Raw genomic sequence first — 22,443 nt, 5'->3', positions numbered from 1 at the left:
AGGGTATCCCTGAGCAGGCTTGGCGGTAAACACCGACAGCTGGCGCGCCAGGTAGGGGACTCGGCGAGCTCATCGGCGAGTTCGATGGCCACTTTCGCTTTCGGCACCATGATGCCTCCCAGAGGCGCCACCTTCATCTTCGGTTCGTGGGTCTGCGTCGCCAATGGTTCAGGCGGCTTCGATAGCCACTTAACCAACTCTCCCACGCCGAAGAGCTCCACGTCAGAAGACTCCAATAAGCTCGCCAGATCTCATGATCGCGGCATTATGTTACTTCCCGACCTTGCCAGTTCTACTCGGACTCAGATTGATCTCAAACCAAAATCCATTCGGATTGGGACTCTTATCGCGCAACCCGTCTTTGGTTTGTGCAATTCATCGTCTGTTTACAAACAGATGATTAGATCCTTCTATGAAAATAGCTTGGATCGCCTACTTCACGTCGAAAACCAATCAGCCACCGCTAGCCGGGAGGCACCCATTTTTGACGTTTACCCAGATCCAGTCGAGTCACCTCAAGACAGCCTGAATTTCATCACCAATGCGCTGGCTAAGATGCAACTTAAATCTTGCCGAGGTCATACCCTCGCAGAACTACTCGATAACCAGCGAGAAGTCGCCAGCATTGATGATCTCCCGTTTCAACATGGCACTCCCCTCGAAACCGAGAGGGAAACTGGCTCCGGTGGAACTGTCCTAGCTGATTACGAATCAGACCTAGAAAGCTTCTCTTATGAGCGTTTGGTTCCGATAATCATCCAGCCCGGAGGTACTCCAAGCCACCATGATCCAAACAAAATATTGGATCAGATCTCAGCAGACAACCTGACCCAAGACGCTCCAGCTGATGAAGATGAAGTCACTCGTACAGCCCGCAGGGAAAGGAGTCAACGCAAAGAAGTGCGCAGGACTTGTGCGGCCGTACGTGCTCATCTCCCGCCATGCAACCTCAACAATGAATTCAACAATGCTGCGGATCCCATCTTCAGAACACCAATCGCCGCAATGATAGAAGCAACCCTGCGACTCATGAAGATGCCCCAGAATCCCGAGTTGGAATGAGTCATAAATCTCACCAAAAACACTGTTGAACAACTCGAGAGACAGAACCCCCTGTCCTCGCTTCACGGTACGCGATCAAGGGCTACCGCAACAGCAATACCTCAAGCAAGCCGTACCTCTGGAGGCCACCAGCGTCAACAGCAGCAGCAACAGCAGAACCGAAGAAATCAAGAGGATCAGGAAGCTGCGAGTAGTCATCACCCCAGAGGTGGCCAACCACAAGCAAATCAAGCTCCTGGCCCTCAGCCAAATCGCAACAACAACAACCGTGGCAACAACAGGGAAGAGGTAGCCGATTCCATAGTGGATGCACGGGACATCATCAACGCAAGACACAGAGCGCATCCTGCAGACAACTCCGACCGCTTCCAAGCCCTGAGCAAGGCTTTCGACAACATCGAGTATCCAAAGGATTTCAAGCCTACGAACATCCAAAAGTACGACGGTAAGCAAGACCCTGCTCAATGGTTACGTTTATACTCGACCGCTATTAGTGTTGCAGGGGAAGACACCAACACCAAGATCCTCTACCTCCCGATGGCCCTGGAGCCCGCACCCCTCACGTGGCTCGAAAGCTTGGCGCGCGAGTCAATCCACTCGTGGGAGGACCTCAAGAAGGTGTTCGTCGACAACTTCCAAGGGTTGCTACATCGAGTAGCTTCTCGTCACGCCCTATCCATGATCAAGCAGGAGCAAGGCGAGTCTATCAGATCCTACGTCAAGCGCTTCTTTGACACAAGAGCTACCATCCCCAACGTCGCCGACGATGACATCATCGACTACTTCCAGAGCGGCATCACCGTCCAGTCACTATACCGCTACTTTGGGCGTAATTGGCCCAAAATTGTGGTAGATCTACGTGGCATGATGTAGCGCTGGGCAGATGAAGAGGAGCAAGAACACAGTTGCTTTCCCCGCCGCAACAACGACAACAACGGGAAGTGCCACAATGACCGTGGAGGGCTGTAACACCCGGTTTATAAAAGAACATAAACCGAGCAATCATATACGTGCCAGGATCAAGTCACACGTATGTACAACAGAATGAACAGTATATCATAGCACATATCACGTAAAAAGATATAATAAAGCGAATACGAAAGTTATTCATTACATTAATGACAAAAATGTCTGATACAGCGGAAGCGAAGTACAAAATACGAATAAAGCTCTCCGAAGCTGAAGCAGCGCGCCACAGGGACGTCGACTGGGAGACGAACACCTAGAAGTCCTCGTAGTCCTGGTAGCGCTGGACGAACTCCCTCATGTCGGCAGGAACTGAGCAGCAGTAGCGTATCCAAGAGGAAAAAGTAGAGAAGAGGCAAGAGTGAGTACACAACTTGTACTCAACAAGTATAACACAAACTATGAGGCTCTAGGCTGGCTGACTCAACTGCATTAGCTTTTAAGTGTTGGCAAAATTTTATTAAAACTATTTACTACGAGTTGATGAATTACCATAAACCCAGTTACATAGTAATTAATCAGAATTAACATGATACTACTGAGATCCAAACCAAAACCAAGCCACCAAGGTAACCCCGAGAGGCACCTCCCTCGTCGGAAGGAGACAACCCCACTAATCAAAAGGAGGATCTGGGCCGCTCATAACCGTGAGCACGGCTAGTATACCAGTTCTACACTCTACAGAGGTTGCACATCTTTTACCCACAAGTCGTGAGCTACGCCAGAGGTTCATCACACTTAGGTGAGATGACTTGCGACTCACTACGAGGCCGTTACAAAGAATCTCGTTGGTAAGGCGTAACCGCGAGAGATAGGTCAACGACGATGGGGCCCACCTCACGGGGGTACAAGCACAGGTACGCAAACCAAGCACAGACCAGCCGGAGGAGCAGGGACCATTGAAGCTTACTACTCTTGCCCCGCAGGTAAGTTACTCCAAACCAAAAAGACCTAATTAGTAAGCCAAGTCTATCCCATTCTAGCCTTGTGGTAGTGCTGTTGTCCCAGGTTGTCGCTCTATGAACCGGTCCTTATGGAGAGTGGCCAACCAAGCACTAAGCACCGTGCTGGCCCCCTAAACCATGTTTCTACAAAAACCATATTTTAACGAGACGTGAGCCACTCAAGCACGAAGCACAGATGGCCACTCTCAGAATTAAGTTCAAGTAAACCATTAATCAAATTAATTAAAAAGGACCAGAGTATGTTATAGCGCAGCAACCTAGCACAACTAACCAAAATGCAACCCAAAGGTATATATAAAGGATATAAAGTGGCTAGGAATGTCCTTATAGGCATACAGTATTAAAATGCAGTATGAAAATGTATTTAAAGGTGATAGGTTATTCATGTTATACTTGCCTTCCTCGTACTGCTCCTGCTGCTGCTCAAAGTGCTCCGAAGACGGCTGCTCCTGGTACTGGTACTGGGGCTCCTCAGATGGATCAACGTCTACTCACGAACACATGGCCAAAACAATGCACGATAATAAGCATACAAGCAAACACTAGCAAAAACTAAGAAACAGTACATCAATACATAAAAACAGCAAGAAAAACAAAGCTAAAACTATTCTACGCGTTACAACAATCGCGTGGACATAAAGAACGCTAAAAACGGAGCTAAAACGCATAAACTAGGCCTAAATCAAGGTTCAGGGGCTTATTTGTAAGAAAACGGAAGTTTCAGCGGTTTTCTGCAAAAAATGAGGACTAAAACATAATTAAACTAAAGCTTCAGGGTCTAACGCGCAAAATCGGCGGCCCTAGACGGCGGGTTTGATTTCTAGAAAGCTCAGGGGGGTCTGTGCAAAGTTTTGGGCCGATCTGTAATTAGTTTTCAAATGCACAGGACTGCGGGTTAAATCTGAAAGACCCCAGGGTCTCTTTAGCAAATAAGCCAGGGCAAAGGGGTACGCGCCGATCTGGATCGTTGGATCCAGATCTGATGGCCTGGGTTTTAAGGGCGCTGGATCTAATCTCAGCCACGGGTTCTAAATCGGATGGCTCAAGTGCTCCGCGGGCGACGGCGGCGGCGCGGGTCGCCGGGAAACCAATTCCCGCGGCGGCGCATCGCCGGAGAAGTCCGAATCCGGTGTTCCAGGGCTCAAAACCGAGCGGGCTTGGGTCGGGGAGGATCTACGCGTCATGCGTGATCCACCCGTGGCCTTTACTGGGCTTGGGGCGGCTTAGGGGCGAGGATGCGATGGCGGCGGAGGTTCTGAGGGGCAGACCTCATCGGCGCGCGGCGTTCCGGCGCCCAGGACAGGCCCCGTCCTACGAGAACTAGCGCAAAAGCTCAGGATGGTTGGCAGCGTCTTACCTAGGGTTTGGGTTGGCCTGAGACGGAGCGCAGTGGGGTCGATGGCGGGGTCCGGCGGCGGGGTTCAGTTGGCGTTCGGGTCCGGGATGATGGAGCACGCCTCCGAGCTCCGAGATCACACAGGAAGATCCGCGGTCGACCTGCGAACGCGGGAGGTGGGTCGACCTCCGAGCTCCGAGGTCACACAGGCCGGCGATTTCCTCGGCGAGGATCACGGCTTCGGTTGCGCGAGGGAGGGAGATGAGTCCGACAGCGGGGCCCGGGCTGTCAGCGGCTGGCGAGCACGCGCGGGCGCCGACGCCTTGTGCCCAGGTGGCAGGGAGCGTGTGCGGCTGAGGCGAGCGGGGTGAGCGGGGCTGGCGTCGCTGGCGGGTTGGCCTGAGGCCAAGCGCCATGCGGGAGCGGGTGCGCTGACGCGGAGCTGGGCCGGTAGCTGAGCCGCGCGGGAGAACTGGCTGGGCCAGAGGAGGAGAGGGCGAGCGGGCCTGGGCTGAGGTTTGGGCCGGAGCGGAATGGTCTGGTGGGCTTCCGGGAGAAAGGAAGTGGGCCGCGGGTTTGGGTTGCTGGGTTGGTTCTTTTGGGTTCCTTTCCTTTTCTATTTCTTTTCCTTTCCCCTCAACTCAAAATTATTTGAATTCAAATGAATTTGAATTCAAACTCCTATACAAACAAACAAAACAAAACCATGCACCAGCATGAATGCAACACAAAAATTAAACCTATGATAAATTTTTAATTACTTGAGAACCAAAATTAGATTTAATATCATCTAAGCACAATAAACCTTAGAAAATTTAAATAAAGCCAATTAAATTTATTATCAAATGCTGGAATTTAAATTAGGGTGTTACAGACCCTACCCCCTTAAAGAAATCTCGTCCCCGAGATTTAGCTGGGCTGGCTAGCAAAGAGATCTGGATAAGTCTTCTTTAGTTCATCTTCTCGCTCCCATGTAGCCTCAGCTTCACTGTGATGACTCCACTGAACTCTGCACATCTTGATGCGCTGGTTCCGAGTAACCCTCTCTGATGTCTCTAGAATCTTCACCGGATGCTCGGTATAAGTCAGATCTTCCTGGACATCTACTCCATCCAGGGGTGCCTGCTCCTCGGGTACTCGCAAGCACCTCTTCTGCTGAGATATATGGAAGACATCATGAACTCCCGAGAGGCTGAGAGGTAACTCCAGGCGATAAGCAACTTCGCCTTTCCGCTCTAGCACCTTGAATGGACCAACATACCGAGGTGCTAACTTCCCCTTGACATTGAATCTGCGGATTCCTCTCATCGGAGACACCTTCAGATATACATAATCACCGACACTGAAAGTCAGGTCTCTCCGTTTGCCATCTGCATAACTCTTCTGTCTGCTATGTGCAATCCTCAGATTCTCTCGCACAGCCTGAACCATCTGCTCTGCATCATCTATGATCTCAGGGCCAAAGAGCTGCTTCTCACCAATCTGATCCCAATAGAGAGGAGTCCTGCATTTTCTGCCATACAATGCCTCAAAGGGGGACTTCTTCAGACTGGCCTGATAGCTGTTGTTATATGAGAACTCAGCATAGGACAGGCACTTGTCCCAACTAGTACCGTACTGAATGGCACAAGCTCTCAGCATATCCTCCAACACTTGGTTGGTTCTCTCTGTCTGCCCATCTGTCTGAGGATGATAAGCCGTACTGAATCACAGCTTCGTATCCAACGAATCATGGAGCTGCTCCCAGAACCGAGAAGTGAACTGAGACCCTCTGTCAGATATGATCTTCTTGGGCACACCATGCAAGCAGACAATCCGAGAGATGTACAACTCTGCAAGTCTAGCACCGGAGTAAGTAGTGTTCACTGGAATGAAGTGAGCAACCTTCGTCAATCGATCCACTACTACCCATATAGAGTTGTACCCTTTCTGAGTACGAGGTAATCCAACAATGAAGTCCATAGTGATTTCCTCCCATTTCCACTCTGGAATCTTCAAAGGCTGTAACAGACCTGCTGGCCTCTGATGCTCAGCCTTGACACGCTGACAGGTGTCACAAATAGCCACGTACTCTGCCACTGAACGCTTCATACCATACCACCAGAAACGTTCCTTCAGATCATAATACATCTTCGTGCTGCCCGGATGAATAGAGTAAGCTGTATCATGGGCCTCACTCAGAATCAACTTCCGGAGATCCTTCACATCTGGAACACAGATCCGGTTCTTGTACCACAAGGTACCCTGATCGTCCTCTCTGAAACGTGGGGCCTTGCCCTTCTTGAGCAACTCACGAATCTCCTGCAGCTTCTCATCATCTTTCTGATGCTGCCTGATCTCTGACTCTAGAGTCGGTACTGCCTCGAATGCTGCACTGGAAGTATGATGCAAGAAGCCCAGACTCAACTGCTCGAACTCCTCGCATAACTCTGGAGGCATCTGGAAAGCCACGGCCATGTTGACATAGCTTCTCCTGCTCAAAGCATCTGCTACAACATTGGCCTTGCCCGGATGATAGTGAATCTCCAGGTCATAATCCTTGACCAGCTCTAGCCATCTTCTCTGCCGCATGTTCAGCTCATTCTGCGTGAAAATGTACTTGAGGCTCTTGTGATCAGTGTAGATATCACACCGCTGTCCATACAAGTAATGCCTCCAAATCTTCAGAGCATGCACAACTGCGGCTAACTCAAGATCATGAGTGGGATAGTTTAGCTCATGCCGACGTAACTGCCGTGAAGCATAAGCAATCACTCTGCCCTCCTGCATCAGAACACACCCAAGACCACCCTTCGAAGCATCACAATATACCGTGAACCTCTTCGTCTGGCCTGGCAGAGTCAGGACTGGCACCGTAGTCAACCTCTTCTTCAGCTCATCAAAGGCCCTCTGATGCTCATCAGTCCACACGAAAGCCACATTTTTCTCCAGCAAAGAAGTCAAAGGCTTCGCGATCTTGGAGAAATTCTCAATGAACCTCCGATAATATCCAGCTAAGCCCAAGAATGACCTGACTTCCTTTACTGTCTGCGGTGTCTCCCACTCGAGCACATCCTTCACCTTGCTCGGATCAACAGCAATGCCTCCCTGAGAGATAACATGACCGAGGAATGGAACCTCGTCAATCCAAAACTCGCACTTGCTGAACTTGGCATACAACTGATGCTCTCTCAGCCTCTGCAACACGAGCCTCAAATGCTCCTCATGCTCTTCTTCCGTCTTGGAGAAGATCAGAATATCATCAATGAAAATCACCACAAAGACATCCAGATAATCCATGAAGACCATGTTCATCAGATGCATGAAGTAAGCCGGGGCATTAGTCAAGCCGAAGGACATGACTGTATACTCATATAGCCCGTACTTGCAGGTGAATGCCGTCTTCGGAATATCCCCAGGACGGATCCTCACCTTGAAATAACCCGAACGAAGATCAATCTTCGAGAATATACGAGCACCTTGAAGCAAATCGAAGAGATCCTCAATACGGGGCAGTGGATGCTTGTTCTTGATAGTAACTGCATTCAGCTCCCGATAATCCACACACATCCTCTTCGAGTCATCTTTCTTATCTACCAGCAGCAATGGAAAAGCCCAAGGAGAGAAGCTGCGACGGATATAGCCCTTGGCTAGCAACTCATCAATAGTCTTCTTAACTTCTTCATGCTCTATAGGTGCCATACGGTAGGGCCGCTTTGCAATAGGAGCTGTGCCAGGCAAGAGATCAATACAAAACTCAATGGCGCGTTCAGGCGGCATACCTGGCAGATCATCCGAAAAGACATCCGGGAATTCAGACACCACGCGAATACCGTCCGTGGGTCTAGCCTCCATCTGATGAAGAAATCCAGAAGACTCTGAAGCACTGACTGTCACCTCTTGGCCATCAGATGCCGATAAGTGAACTGTCCGCTGAGCACAATCAATACGGACTCCCCATCTGGTAAGTGTCTCCATGCCCAAAATCACATCTATCCCCGAGGAGTCAATAACTATCAAGCCAGTGCGGAACTCTACCCCCTTTATGACAATACTAACTCTGGAGCATATAGAACATGTACGAATCTGACCCCCAGGTGAGGTAACTACCATAGCTGTCCTCATACAAGAAACCGGTATACCATGCTGCTCGGCAAATGACTTGGAAATGAAAGAATGGGTAGCACCGGTATCGAAAAGCACTGTAGCGGGGTGAGAGTTGACCATGAACGTACCAATAACCACGTTAGGAGCCTCGGCCGCTGACTCGGCCGTCACGTGGTTCACCCTGCCCTGTGCTGGCGCCCTGGGCTGAGCTGGGCGCCCCTGCTGTCCCGCCTGCGCCTTCCGGGGGCAAGTGTTGGCGTAGTGCCCCGGCTGGCCGCAGTGATAGCAGGCGCGTGCAAGTGTCGAAGCCTGCTATCCGGTAGGAGCTGCCGGACGTGGAGCCTGAGGTGCTGGCGGAGCTGGTGGAGCAGCACGAGCCGGAGGTGCCGGTAACCTCGGGCCCTGACCTGCCTGCTGCTGCTGTCGAGGCGGGTACTGCTGCGGCCTCGGCTGGTACTGCTGGGGAGGCCAGTACTGCTGCTGGTACTGCTGAGGCTGCTGGAGGCGGGGATGAGTGTTGCTGCCGGAAGCAACGGGGACAACCTTCCTCTTCTTGTCCTCCATCTCCAGGTGCTTGCGCTCAGTGTTGAGCGCGCTGTCAACCAGATGGTTGAAGTCGTCGAAGCGGAGGTTGAGCAGCGCGTACTGGAGGTAGTCCTCAAGACCCTCCATGAAGTTCTCCTGCTTCTTGCGGTCATCCGCAACATCGGCAGGGGCGTAGCGAGCAAGCTGCAGAAAGCGATCACGATACTCCGTGACCGACATAGTCCCCTGAATTCACAAAGACAGATAGATATCGGAAGATTAACTCAAGATTCATAAGGATAGAACAAGGGGCATTAGCTCAAAAGAAAACGCTGAATGACTATACTTAAGACTACCTGCTTCAGTGCTAGAAACTCCTTCTGCTTCATCTTCATAACGCCCGCGGGGACGTTGTGGCTGCGGAAACGCTCCCTGAACTGGAGCCAAGTGAGAGTCTCGCGGTCGTGAACTGGGTGGGACTCCCACCAGTCCAAAGCTGCCCCTCGTAGCTGTCCTGCTGCGTACAAGACGCTCTCACGATCATCGCACTGGGCGATGTCCAGCTGACGCTCCACTGCACGGAGCCAGTCGTCGGCCTGAAGAGGGTCGGACGTGTGAGAAAACGTCGGCGAGTGACCCCTCAGGAACTCTGCACGCCTGTCGCGAGGCTGCGGCGGTGGAGGAGGCGGAGGCTGAGTGTGAGCCTGCTGAAGAGCCTGAACCATGTTGTTCAGGGTAGCCATCATCTGCATCTGGAGCTGGAAGTACTGCTCCGGAGTCAAAGGCGGCGGCATCGGGATCCCGGTCCCCTGGGTGTTCTGACCCTGGTTGTTCTGCCCCTGCTGGTCAGAACCACGTCTGGTGTTCACCATCTGATTTTGGACAAAAGATTTCACGAGTAAGGATATTGCAAGAATAAATTCAGATGGATATGATAACTCTTTGCGGAAAAAGACTCAGCCATGATAAAGTAGACAGGATAGAGTGGACTGTTTTACCCCCAACGATCTAACTCATTTTATTAATTAGTTAACTTTAACATAAGAGTGAATTTTCTTTAAACAAATTTAAACTACTAAGCTATGCAATCATTCAAAAATCCAAATCAAACATGTAGCATAATAACAAGCAGACAATTTTCACGACATAGCCGAGTTTAACAAAAGACTCGACTAACACAATGCGTCGCAGAACGTGTTACCGTATTATTATAAAAGGGCCACCTAGCTAACTCATGGTGGTCAAATGACTGATTCAGGCCAAAATCTACGAAACTATTCTTCAGAGAGAGAAATCAAGGCAAGAAGGGTAAAAAGTCAAAGAAGTCAAGGGGTATAATAGTAAAATAATTTCAGCAGGTAAGGATTGGTGAGAAGAAGTCCTAAAACTCGACCAGTTCTATCTAGGCTTCGTCGTACAGTCGATACGGCTCTGATACCACTCTGTAACACCCGGTTTATAAAAGAACATAAACCGAGCAATCTTATACGTGCCAGGATCAAGTCACACGTATATACAACAGAATGAACAGTATATCATAGCACATATCACGTAAAAAGATATAATAAAGCGAATACAAAAGTTATTTATTATATTAATGACAAAAATGTCTGATACAGCGGAAGCGAAGTACAAAATACAAATAAAGCTCTCCGAAGCTGAAGCAGGGCGCCACAGGGATGTCGACTGGGAGACGAACACCTAGAAGTCCTCGTAGTCCTGGTAGCGCTGGACGAACTCCCTCGTGTCGGCAGGAACTGAGCAGCAGTAGCGTATCCAAGAAGAAAAAGTAGAGAAGAGGCAAGAGTGAGTACACAACTTGTACTCAACAAGTATAACACAAACTATGAGGCTCTAGGCTGGCTGACTCAACTGCATTAGCTTTTAAGTGTTGGCAAAATTTTATTAAAACTATTTACTACGAGTTGATGAATTACCATAAACCCAGTTACATAGTAATTAATCAGAATTAACATGATACTACTGAGATCCAAACCAAAACCAAGCCACCAAGGTAACCCCGAGAGGCACCTCCCTCGTCGGAAGGAGACAACCCCACTAATCAAAAGGAGGATCTGAGCCGCTCATAACCGTGAGCACGGCTAGTATACCAGTTCTACACTCTGCAGAGGTTGCACATCTTTACCCACAAGTCGTGAGCTACGCCAGAGGTTCATCACACTTCCTTAGGTGAGATGACTAGCGACTCACTACGAGGCCGTTACAAAGAATCTCGTTGGTAAGGCGTAACCGCGAGAGATAGGTCAGCGACGATGGGGCCCACCTCACGGGGGTACAAGCACAGGTACGCAAACCAAGCATAGACTAGCCGGAGGAGCAGGGACCATTGAAGCTTACTACTCTTGCCCCGCAGGTAAGTTACTCCAAACCAAAAAGACCTAATTAGTAAGCCAAGTCTATCCCATTCTAGCCTTGTGGTAGCGCTGTTGTCCCAGGTTGTCGCTCTATGAACCGGTCCTTATGGAGAGTGGCCAACCAAGCACTAAGCACCGTGCTGGCCCCCTAAACCATGTTTCTACAAAAACCATATTTTAACGAGACGTGAGCCACTCAAGCACGAAGCACAGATGGCCACTCTCAGAATTAAGTTCAAGTAAACCATTAATCAAATTAATTAAAAAGGACCAGAGTATGTTATAACGCAGCAACCTAGCACAACTAACCAAAATGCAACCCAAAGGTATATATAAAGGATATAAAGTGGCTAGGAATGTCCTTATAGGCATACAGTATTAAAATGCAGTATGAAAATATATTTAAAGGTGATAGGTTGTTCATGTTATACTTGCCTTCCTCATACTGCTCCTGCTGCTGCTCAAAGTGCTCCGAAGACGGCTGCTCCGGGTACTGGTACGGGGGCTCCTCAGATGGATCAACGTCTACTCACGAACACATGGCCAAAACAATGCACGATAATAAGCATGCAAGCAAACACTAGCAAAAACTAAGAAACAGTACATCAATACATAAAAACAGCAAGAAAAACTAAGCTAAAACTATTCTACGCGTTACAACGATCGCGTGGACATAAAGAACGCTAAAAACGGAGCTAAAACGCATAAACTAGGCCTAAATCAAGTTCAGGGGCTTGTTTGTATGAAAACGGAAGTTTTAGGGGGTTTTCTGCAAAAACTGAGGACTAAAATGTAATTAAACTAAAGCTTCAGGGTCTAACGCGCAAAACCGGCGGCCCTGGACGGCGGGTTTGATTTCTAGAAAGCTCAGGGGGGTCTGTGCAAAGTTTTGGGCCGATCTGTAATTAGTTTTGAACTGCACAGGACTGCGGGTTAAATCTGAAAGACCCCAAGGTCTCTTTAGCAAATAAGCCAGGGCGAAGGGGTACGCGCCGATCTGGATCGTTGGATCCAGATCTGATGGCCTGGGTTTTAAGGGCGCTGGATCTAATCTCAGCCACGGGTTCTAAATCGGATGGCTCAAGTGCTCCGCGGGCGACGGCGGCGGCGCGGGTCGCCGGGAAACCAATTCCCGCGGCGGTGCATCGCCGGAGAAGTCCGAATCCGGTGTTCCAGGGCTCAAAACCGAGCGGGCTTGGGTCGGGGAGGATCTACGCGTCATGCGTGATCCACCCATGGCCTTTACTGGGCTCGGGGCGGCTTAGGGGCGAGGATGCGATGGCGGCGGAGGTTCTGAGGGGCAGACCTCGTCGGCGCGCGGCGTTCCAGCACCCAGGACAGGCCCCGTTCTACGGGAACTAGCGCAAAAGCTCAGGATGGTTGGCAGCGTCTTACCGAGGGTTTGGGTTGGCCTGAGACGGAGCGCAGTGGGGTCGATGGCGGGGTCCGGCGGCGGGGTTCAGTTGGCGTTCGGGTCCGGGATGATGGAGCGCGCCTCCGAGCTCCGAGATCACACAGGAAGATCCGCGGTCGACCCGCGAACGCGGGAGGTGGGTCAATTGAACCCGAGGTACGCCGACGGGGATGAATTGGCCGAGGTTGCTTACCGGAGTTTGGGGGGAACTCGACGCGATTCCGATGACGCAGAGGCCTAGGGCTGGTGTGGAGGGCTTGGCGTGCTTCGCTGAGCCGCGGCGAAGTTATTGCGCGGGTCACGATGGCTCTGGGTGCAGCCGGGCGGCGGTTCCACGGCGGCGGACGGCGCTCTGTGCGGCGGAGGTGGGTGGGCGCGAAGGAGCTGGGGTTTGGGTGGCGGCGCTGGGGGGGAATGTGATGCGGGGGTCCGTGGGGTGCTAATTAAAGGCCGGTGGGCGACCTGGGCATGCGCGCCCGTGGTTGGAAGGCCGGCGATTTCCTCAGCGAGGATCACGGCTTCGGTTGCGCGAGGGAGGGAGACGAGTCCGACAGCAGGGCCCGGGCTGTCAGCGGCTGGCGAGCACGCGCGGGCGCCGACGCCTTGGGCCCAGGTGGCAGGGAGCGTGCGCGGCTGAGGCGAGCGGAGTGAGCGGGGGTGGCGTCGCTGGCGGGTGGGCCTGAGGCCAAGCGCCATGCGGGAGCGGGGGCGCTGACGCGGAGCTGGGCCGGTAGCTGGGCCGCGCGGGAGAACTGGCTGGGCCAGCGGAGGAGAGGGCGAGCGGGCCTGGGCTGAGGTTTGGGCCGGAGCGGAATGGTCTGGTGGGCTTCCGGGAGAAAGGAAGTGGGCCGCGGGTTTGGGTTGCTGGGTTGGTTCTTTTGGGTTCCTTTCCTTTTCTATTTCTTTTCCTTTCCCCTCAACTCAAAATTATTTGAATTCAAATGAATTTGAATTCAAACTCCTATACAAGCAAACAAAACAAAATCATGCACCAGCATGAATGCAACACAAAAATTAAACCTATGATAAATTTTTAATTACTTGAGAACCAAAATTAGATTTAATGTCATCTAAGCACAATAAACCTTAGAAAATTTAAATAAAGCCAATTAAATTTATTATCAAATGCTGGAATTTAAATTAGAGTGTTACAAGTGCCCAACAACCAGCGGGATCCCACGCGTAAGCGTAAGCCTGACGACACTGTCGGCACTATGGATCGCACACCGTGTGGTAAGAAGGGCGACAAGCCGCAGGACCAGTTCGACAATATCCTTCACAACAAAAGATGTCCAATCCACCCCAAGAGCAACCACTCGATGTGGGAGTGCACGATCCTGCGTAAATCCTTCCATTCGGCATCTGCAACTGCTCCAAAGAAAGAACAAGACAAAGGTGATAAAGACGACAAGAAAGACCGTGATGGTCTCCAACAGCAACAAAACATCGTCAACGTCATATTTGGAGGAGATTCTAGCTTCTCCAAGCGAGCTCAGAAGCTCCTACTCATAGAGATCCTCTCAGTCGAACCAGCAATTCAGAGACCACTCAAATATAGCGAGCTCCCCATTACCTTCTCCAGGGAGGATCAGTGGACCAGCTTCTCTGAACCTGGAAAGTTCCTGCTAGTACTCGATCCAGTCGTTCAGGGCTCCAAGCTTACTCGAGTACTCATCGACGGCGGAAGTGGGCTCAACCTGATCTTTGCAAGCACATTGGTAAAGATGGGCCTCAACTATATGAGTCTGCTTACTCCAAGCAAGGCTCCATTCTACGGCATCGTTCCTGGAAACTCTTCTACACCAATTGGCTCGGTCACCCTCCCAGTCACATTTGGTACAGAACAGAACTTCCGGACAGAGTACATCAAATTTGAAGTATCCGACTTCAAATCCTCTTACCATGCTATCTTGGGAAGACATGCACTAGCCAAGTTCATGGCAGTGCCGCACTATGTCTACCTGCTCCTCAAGATGCCAGGCAACACAGGAGTCCTTTCACTATGGGGAGACCTCCTCAAGTCCTTCGAGTGTGACAAGGAAGCAATAGATCATGCTTTTACTATCTGGGTTCCTAGTTCTGTCAGCGAAATACTTGCTGCTGCTAAAGAACTCTCACTCAAGGAGTCGATGCCTTCCAAGAAGCCAAGCCAATCATCGGTTAAACCAACAAATGGTGTGGGCACCAAGACTATCCAGCTACAAGAGGGAGACGACTCCAAAACAGCCATCATCGGAGCAGGACTGGGTGACAAATAGGAACTCGAGCTCGTCAACTTCCTTACGGCCAACCGAGATGTATTCGCATGGAAACTAGCGGATATGCTAGGGGTGCCCAAGGAGTTGATCGAGCATGCCTTGAAGGTCGACCCTAAAGCAACACCAAAAAAGCAACGGTTATGGCGGTTCTCACCGGACAAGCGAGAAGCCATCAAGAAAGAGCTGGCAAAACTACTCGCAGCTGGGTTCATCAAGGAAGTCTACCACCCTGATTGGTTGGCCAACCGTGTGCTCGTCCAGAAGAAGAACAACAATGAGTGGAGGATGTGCGTCGACTACACTGATCTAAACAAGCATTGCCCGAAGGATCCTTTCAGGCTACCACGTATTGATCAAGTAATCGACTCGATAGCAGGATGTGTCATGTTATCCTTCCTCGACTGCTACTCAGGGTATCATCAGATTGCCCTAAAAGAAGAAGACCAAATCAAGACGGCCTTCATCACCCCTTACGGGACATACACCTACAAGGCCATGTCCTTCGGGTTGAAGAATGCTGGCACTACTTACCAGTGTGCGATACAGCTGTGCTTCTTCGACCAGCCACATCGCAATATTGAAGCCTATATTGACGACGTCGTTGTCAAAACGAAGACCCAGGATCAATTCATCACTAACCTGGAAGAGACCTTCAACAGTCTCAGAAAATTCCGCTAGAAGCTCAACCCAACCAAGTGCGTCTTTGGAGTACCCTCTGGAAAACTACTCGGATTCATCGTCAGCAACCGAGGAATTGAAGCTAACCCAGAGAAGATCAATGCCATCATGGCCATGGATGCCCCAGCTACCATCAAGGACGTCTAGAAGCTTACAGGCTGCATGGCAGCCTTAAATCGATTCTTGTCCAGGCTTGGCGAACGGGGATTACCCTTCTTCAAACTCCTAAAGCGACAAGATAAATTCTAGTGGACTACAGAAGCCGTGGAAGCACTCGAGAATCTCAAGCATCATCTCCAGTCACCGCTGATTCTAACAGCCCCACTACCCAGTGAGGAATTACTCCTCTACATCGCTGCGACTACCCATGTAGTCAGTATGGCGATAGTAGTCGAACGCCTGAAGGAAGGCCACGCTTACGGTGTCCAGAGACCAGTCTAATTCATTAGTGAAGTACTTTCTGAATCAAAGGTTAGATATCCATCAATTCAGAAACTTCTATATGGAATTCTAATCACCTCCAGGAAGCTCCGGCATTACTTCGACGAATACAAGATCTCAGTCATAACTGACTTCCCATTGGGGATATACTCCACAATCGGGATGCCACTGGACGAATCTCAAAGTGGGCAGTTGAACTGGGACCTTTGGAAATCAACTTCAAGCCAAGAACAGCAATCAAGTCACAGGCACTAGTCGACTTCTTGGCTGAATGGCGGGAAAATCAAATTCCAGCACCCCAGAGCATTCCAGAACAATTGGGTGATGTACTTCGATGGCTCACTCAAGATCGATGGAGGCGGCGCAGGAGTTTTGTTCATCTCCCCCAAGGGAGAACAATTGAAGTATGTGTTCCAAATCTTGTTCAAGGTCTACAACAATGAAACTGAATACGAGGCATTGCTACATGGCCTCCGACTAGTAGTATCTCTCGGCATCAAGCGATTACTTGTCTACGGCGATTCTCTACTCGTCATTCAACAAGTCAATAAAGAATGGTACGTCAACAAAGATACAATGGACGCATACGTTGTAGAAATTAGGAAGCTCGAAAACAAGTTCTCAGGATTGGAAATCCACCATGTCGATCGCAACAACAACGTGGGAGCTGATGTCCTCTCCAAACTCGGGTCCACTCGAGCAACTGTTCCACCAGGAGTTTTTGTCCATGAACTTCACCACCCATCAGTCAAGGAACAAAGCCAACAAGCCACTGACACGGAGGCCCCGGCCATAGTCAGAGAAGTGCCGATGATTGCTGAAGATTGGCGAACTCAGTTTATTGATTTCATCAAGAAATTCAAGCTTCCACCACATGTTGATCCAAAAAGCGCTGAAGCTGCCCGCATCACCAGGCGCAACAAGGGTTTCGTCCTCGTTGGCGACAACCTATACAGGTGCTCTGCTTCAGGCATCCTCATGAAGTGCGTTACCCTTGAAGAAGGTAAAGACATCCTCCGAGAAATACACGAAGGAGTTTGCGGCAACCACGCTGCATCAAGGACACTAGTCGGCAAGGCGTATAGGTCAGGATTCTTCTGGCCAACAGCTATCTCGGACGCAGAAGACCTGGTCAGACGGTGTCCTGGCTGCCAATTCTTTGGCAAGAAGACTCACGTCCCAGCACACAACTTAATAACAATCCCTCCATCATGACCGTTCTCCTGTTGGAGTTTGGACATGATCGGACCATTAACCGTCGCTCCAGGAGGATTCAATCATGTGCTGGTAGTAGTCGACAAGTTCACCAAGTGGATCGAGTACAAGCCCATTGTCAAGATTTTATCAGATAGAGCAGTGGGTTTCATCTCCGACATTATCCATCGGTTTGGTTTTCCTCACACCATTATTACAGATCTTGGCTCCAACTTCACGTCACAATCTTTATGGGATTTCTGTGACAACTCCTGCATTGAGGTCAAATATGCTTCAGTAGCTCATCCTCGGGCAAATGGACAAGTTGAGCGCATCAATGGTTTAGTACTCGACGGCTTGAAGAAAAGACTCTACGACGCCAACACCAAGAAAGGCGGCAAGTGGATTCAAGAACTACCTCATGTAGTCTGGGGGCTACGAACCCAGCCTAACAAAGCAACTGGACAATCTCCTTTCTTCCTTACCTATGGGTCAGAGGCTATACTACCCGCTGATATCATGTGGAGATCCCCAAGAGTAGAAGCCTATCAAGAAGGAGAAGCAGATGAAGCTCGACAATTGGAGTTAGATTCAGTCGAAGAGGCCAGAGTCAATGCCTTAACTCAATCGGCTAGATATCTTCAAGGAGTCAGATGCTATCATGATCGCAACGTCCAGCAAAGATCCTTCAACATTGGAGATCTAGTACTTCGCCGGATTCAGGATGAGACAGGATTGCACAAGTTAAACTCCAGATGGGAAGGTCACTTCATCGTAACTAAGGTTACAAGACCAGGTTCATACAGAATCACTGATGCAGATGGCAATGAGGTATCGAATTCCTGGAACATCGAGCACCTGTGTAAGTTTTATCCCTGATCCAAGCAGCTTAGTGGTGTTAGTTGATTTCTTTAATAAAGTGAGGATCCTTATTGGCATATCGACTACATTAAAGGCAATTTTACGGCATCACCAGTTCAGGATAAGCTTACACAGTTTTCATCAGAACAACTACACAAGCCGCATCCTTTCCCTTAAAGGGCACAACCCACTCGCCTAGCTCGAGAAGGTGAATGGATACCTTTACTAGTTGTCCATCTTGGGTAACTTGACAGAGTTCATCCTAACAGGTCAACTATGAGGAACTCCAGCATTGTTGTAACTGCAGAACTACTCGCTCGCCCGAGTATGTTATGGATAGTACTGCATTTTGTCCATCTTAGGCAATCCAACGGGGTTCGTCCTAACAGGTCAATCTTAGTAGTTACTCCAGTCTACAAGTTAGACACCTTACTTGCCTCGCTCAAGTAAGTTTTGGATATCTTTCTGGCATTTACGTCTTGGATAGCCCGACGGGGTTCATACCTAATTGTTTGCCTTAAGGATTACTCCAGTCCTTGGCTAAAGGACACCTTACTCGCCCTGCTCGAGTAATTTTTGGATATCCCTTCGACATTTACATCTTGGGCAACTCGACGGGGTTCGTACCTAACAGTTCTGTCTTACAGATTACTCCAGTCCTTGGTTAGGACATACTACTCGCTTGCTCGAGTAGTTTTTGGATATCTTTACAAGTTTTTTCTATATGGATGGTTTGACGGGACTCATCCTAACTGATTAACTTTAAGGATTACTCCATGCGGGTATTCTACTCGATTGATCAACTAGCTCATACTTATCCTACGGTATCAGATTATGCTTCTGAAGACACACCAACAGGATACAAGCTATGAACAACGACAAGAGTTCACTGAAGATTATAAGAGTTGTTACAAGTAGTCTACTCTGCCATGTTCTTCAAAATTTCCTCCGCAATCACTTCTGATTCCTTACAATACTCTCGGAATTTCTCATCAGAGCAACTGGGAGCTATTCCTTTAGCTATCGGAGCTAAATTAAACTGAGGCAAGTATGACTTAAAAACTCCTATCATGTGGGTTAGATAATTCTTGGAAATAGCCATCATGACATCAAAAATTTTCTGGGGAGCTTCTTCCAAACGCTCCACCAAGGACTTGCTACTTGACGACTCTTCTTCAGTATCAACCACATCCACAAGAGCTTGAGCTGCTGCTATTAATCGAGTATGGCCTTTCGGAGAACCTGATGGGAAGATATCTCAGAAATTGATATGACAAAGCAAAATCGAGACAAAAGATCGAGTGCTTACAGGCTTGGGCAGACTGCAATTGCTTCTGAAGCCTGGAATTTTCCTCTTGAAGCTTTGATTTTTCATCTTCAAGGCTCTTAATCTGGTGCTTCATCTCACAAACTTCCAGATGATGCTGCTGACTTGCTTCATAAAGTTTGTTCCGAGCAGCAAGGGCTTCATCTAGTCGTTTGGCAATCATGGCCTTTTGCTGCTCTAAGATCTTCTGATTGTCTACAGTCTTATATAAAGCATGAGACTTCAAGAAAGATCGATTGGCTACATCCTGAGACATACCAGGTGAATCTGGTCTAATATCAACATAGTGGCAGAAGACTCACCTTGGTAAATTTAAAGCTCCACTGCATACAATCTGCAAGTATTTTCATGTTGTCTAGAGACAACAGTGGATCATCAAATAGTTCCTTTCCTAACTCTTCCTAGGCTAACTGAGGCATAGACTGGAATGGTACCAGTCGAACGGAAGGACCTTTTGACCCTTCTGCTCCACTACTCCTAGATCCACCAGCTTTGGAGGCTCCATCAGCAGCCGTAGGAGTATCAGATGTTTTAGGGCTTGGTTCGCTTGGTCTCTCAGCTGTGTCTGCACTCGGGAAACTGGCAGCCGGGGTCTCGATCAACCCAATTACAGTAGAATCGGGGGCTAATCGACTAGTTCCTTTCGAAACACTAGACACCCAGTTGCGGAAGTCTTGGACTTGATCCTTTTCATGCGCTGAAAGATGTTGGACCCTAGCCATGCAAAATTCTGAATAAGAAAGCCGAGGCAAATGGGATACAATCAACAAAATATTATATACTTACTGGCCGGCATCAAGACGAGGAATTTTCCTCTGCAACATTGATCTGGGAGCCACCTTCCATTTCTTGCTGTCGTTGGAATCAGCATTTGCAGAAGTCGGAGGCATACAATACCAGGATTTATAATTCTTCTGCAGAAAGAAGCTAATACTTAGTCAGAAGATCAAAAAATGGTTTACTACAAGTACTCGACATGGTATCCAAAGCACGTACCCAGGCATTCTCGGGAGGATTTTGTGCCGAGAAGAGTGTTGGAAGCATCAAAGACTTGTCGAAGTTATCGAGTACTTTGCAGCATATCTTTATTACTTTAGACTAAGCCATTGGTTCTGAGGACATCCTAGTGGGATACTGCGCACCTTCATATCTAAAGGTAGGATGCTTTCGCAGCTGGAGAGGCTGCATCCGGCGACCGATAAATGAGAAGACCACATGAACTCCAGTGACTCCCTTTTTCTTAATAATGGCAATCACACGAAGAATGGTTTCAACTTGCTTGCCACCAGGTCCTCTACTCGACCAACTCTCCTGGACTTGGGGGGCACCAGCAGTCCTTTCTGGAAGTGGGGATTCAAAGTTCCCAACATGGAACCAGAATTTCTTCCATTCGGCTCCTTGACCCGCCGGATCATAAACCAAGTACTCGCCTCGGGTCTCAGGGCAGAGTACCAATTCACATCCCTCGATGACAGTGGGATTGGTGGCATTAGGGATTGGAACAAGGAAGAAGAAATGTTGGAAAAGGTGGAAATGGGGGAGAATTCCAAGGAATGCCTCATAGAAATGAGTAAAAATTGAAAGATACAAGATGGATTGGGGATTGAGATGGTGTAACTGAATTCCCCAAAACTGAAGAAGTCTATAGAAAAAGTCTGACACGGGAAGAGTGAGACCACATTCTACAAAATTGCGAAACATAATGGTGTCAAGGGTACCTTCCATGGGGTAATCTTCTCCTTCACCAGCGTGCCACTGGCTTACGCCCTACTCTTGGAGGAGACCCATACTCTCCAATTCCCGGACCAGTGACTTAGACATCTTGCTTTTACGCCAGCCTGTGGACATATTGGCGATCGTTCCCTCTTCAATCTTGAACTTGTTCTTCTTGGGAGCCATCTCACAGTCACGAGTTTTCACTCGGGGGCTACGAGAGGGGCTTTTGGATTTTTACTGAGAAGAGACAAATGTGAATCTGAGTTTGACGGCGGCCAGGATTTCAAGGGGTAAAACCCTTGGAAGTTTTCAATCGGCTTTATATGGTCTTCAAGGGCAATTTTATGAATATTCGGGATGCCAACGGATTCTTTCCTTCTCAGGGAAGTTTTCAATTTTTTGCCACGAGTTTACATTGATTCTTAAATCTAAATGGAGGAATTTAAATTCAAGACTTGGGGGCTGCGGGATATGTGTATCAGAGATTTATTTTTCAATTTTTTTGGAAAATAAAGAAGGAAAAAAGACTGAAGTGACCCTCAGCCTGATTCTGCGATTCAATCTAAGGCTCGGGGGCTACTCCATATGGAGCGGGAGTACTTCGCGCACCATATATGATCAAGATTTCGGGGCTTGAGCACCTCACAGCCTCGGAGCAACCATGAGTACTTGGAGGACAACTTGGCGCATCAGAAGAAAGACCCAGAAGCAACCAGAAGGATGTTCTGACTAGTTGAAGTACTCGAAGACGCCGTCCAAGTACTCGATGCCTGCAGGACTAGGCTACGAAGAGCTCGGGAGCTTGTCAGACCCAGGACAGCGGGACTGCTCACAAGCATAGAATGTTCTAGAGTAAGAAATAGCTCATGGATGTACCTTACCTCTTTTGTAACTACCCGAATAGGCGTAGTACTAGCTGTAGTACAAGGAAACTACCCGATCGTGTAGTAGAAGGACTCCAACTGTACTCAGCTAGGACTTTCCATGTAACCCTGTCCCCTGGATATATAAGGGCGGGCAGGGACCCCCTCGAAACACATCTACACCTAAGGCAATACAAACCACCACACAGGACGTAGGGTATTACGCAACTCGCGGCCCGAACCTGTCTAAATCATTGTGTTCCTTGCACCATCGAGTTCCAAAGCCGTCGATCCCTACCTACAAACCCTACTGCTAAGGGTATCCATGAACAGGCTTGGCGGTAAACACCGATAGTAAGGTAGTTGTGCTTGTCTT

This window comes from Panicum virgatum, chromosome 5N (assembly GCF_016808335.1).
Source record: "Panicum virgatum strain AP13 chromosome 5N, P.virgatum_v5, whole genome shotgun sequence".
Lineage (NCBI taxonomy): Eukaryota > Viridiplantae > Streptophyta > Magnoliopsida > Poales > Poaceae > Panicum > Panicum virgatum.
The sequence above is the reverse complement of the archived record's forward strand: the minus strand, read 5'-3'. Positions refer to the sequence as shown.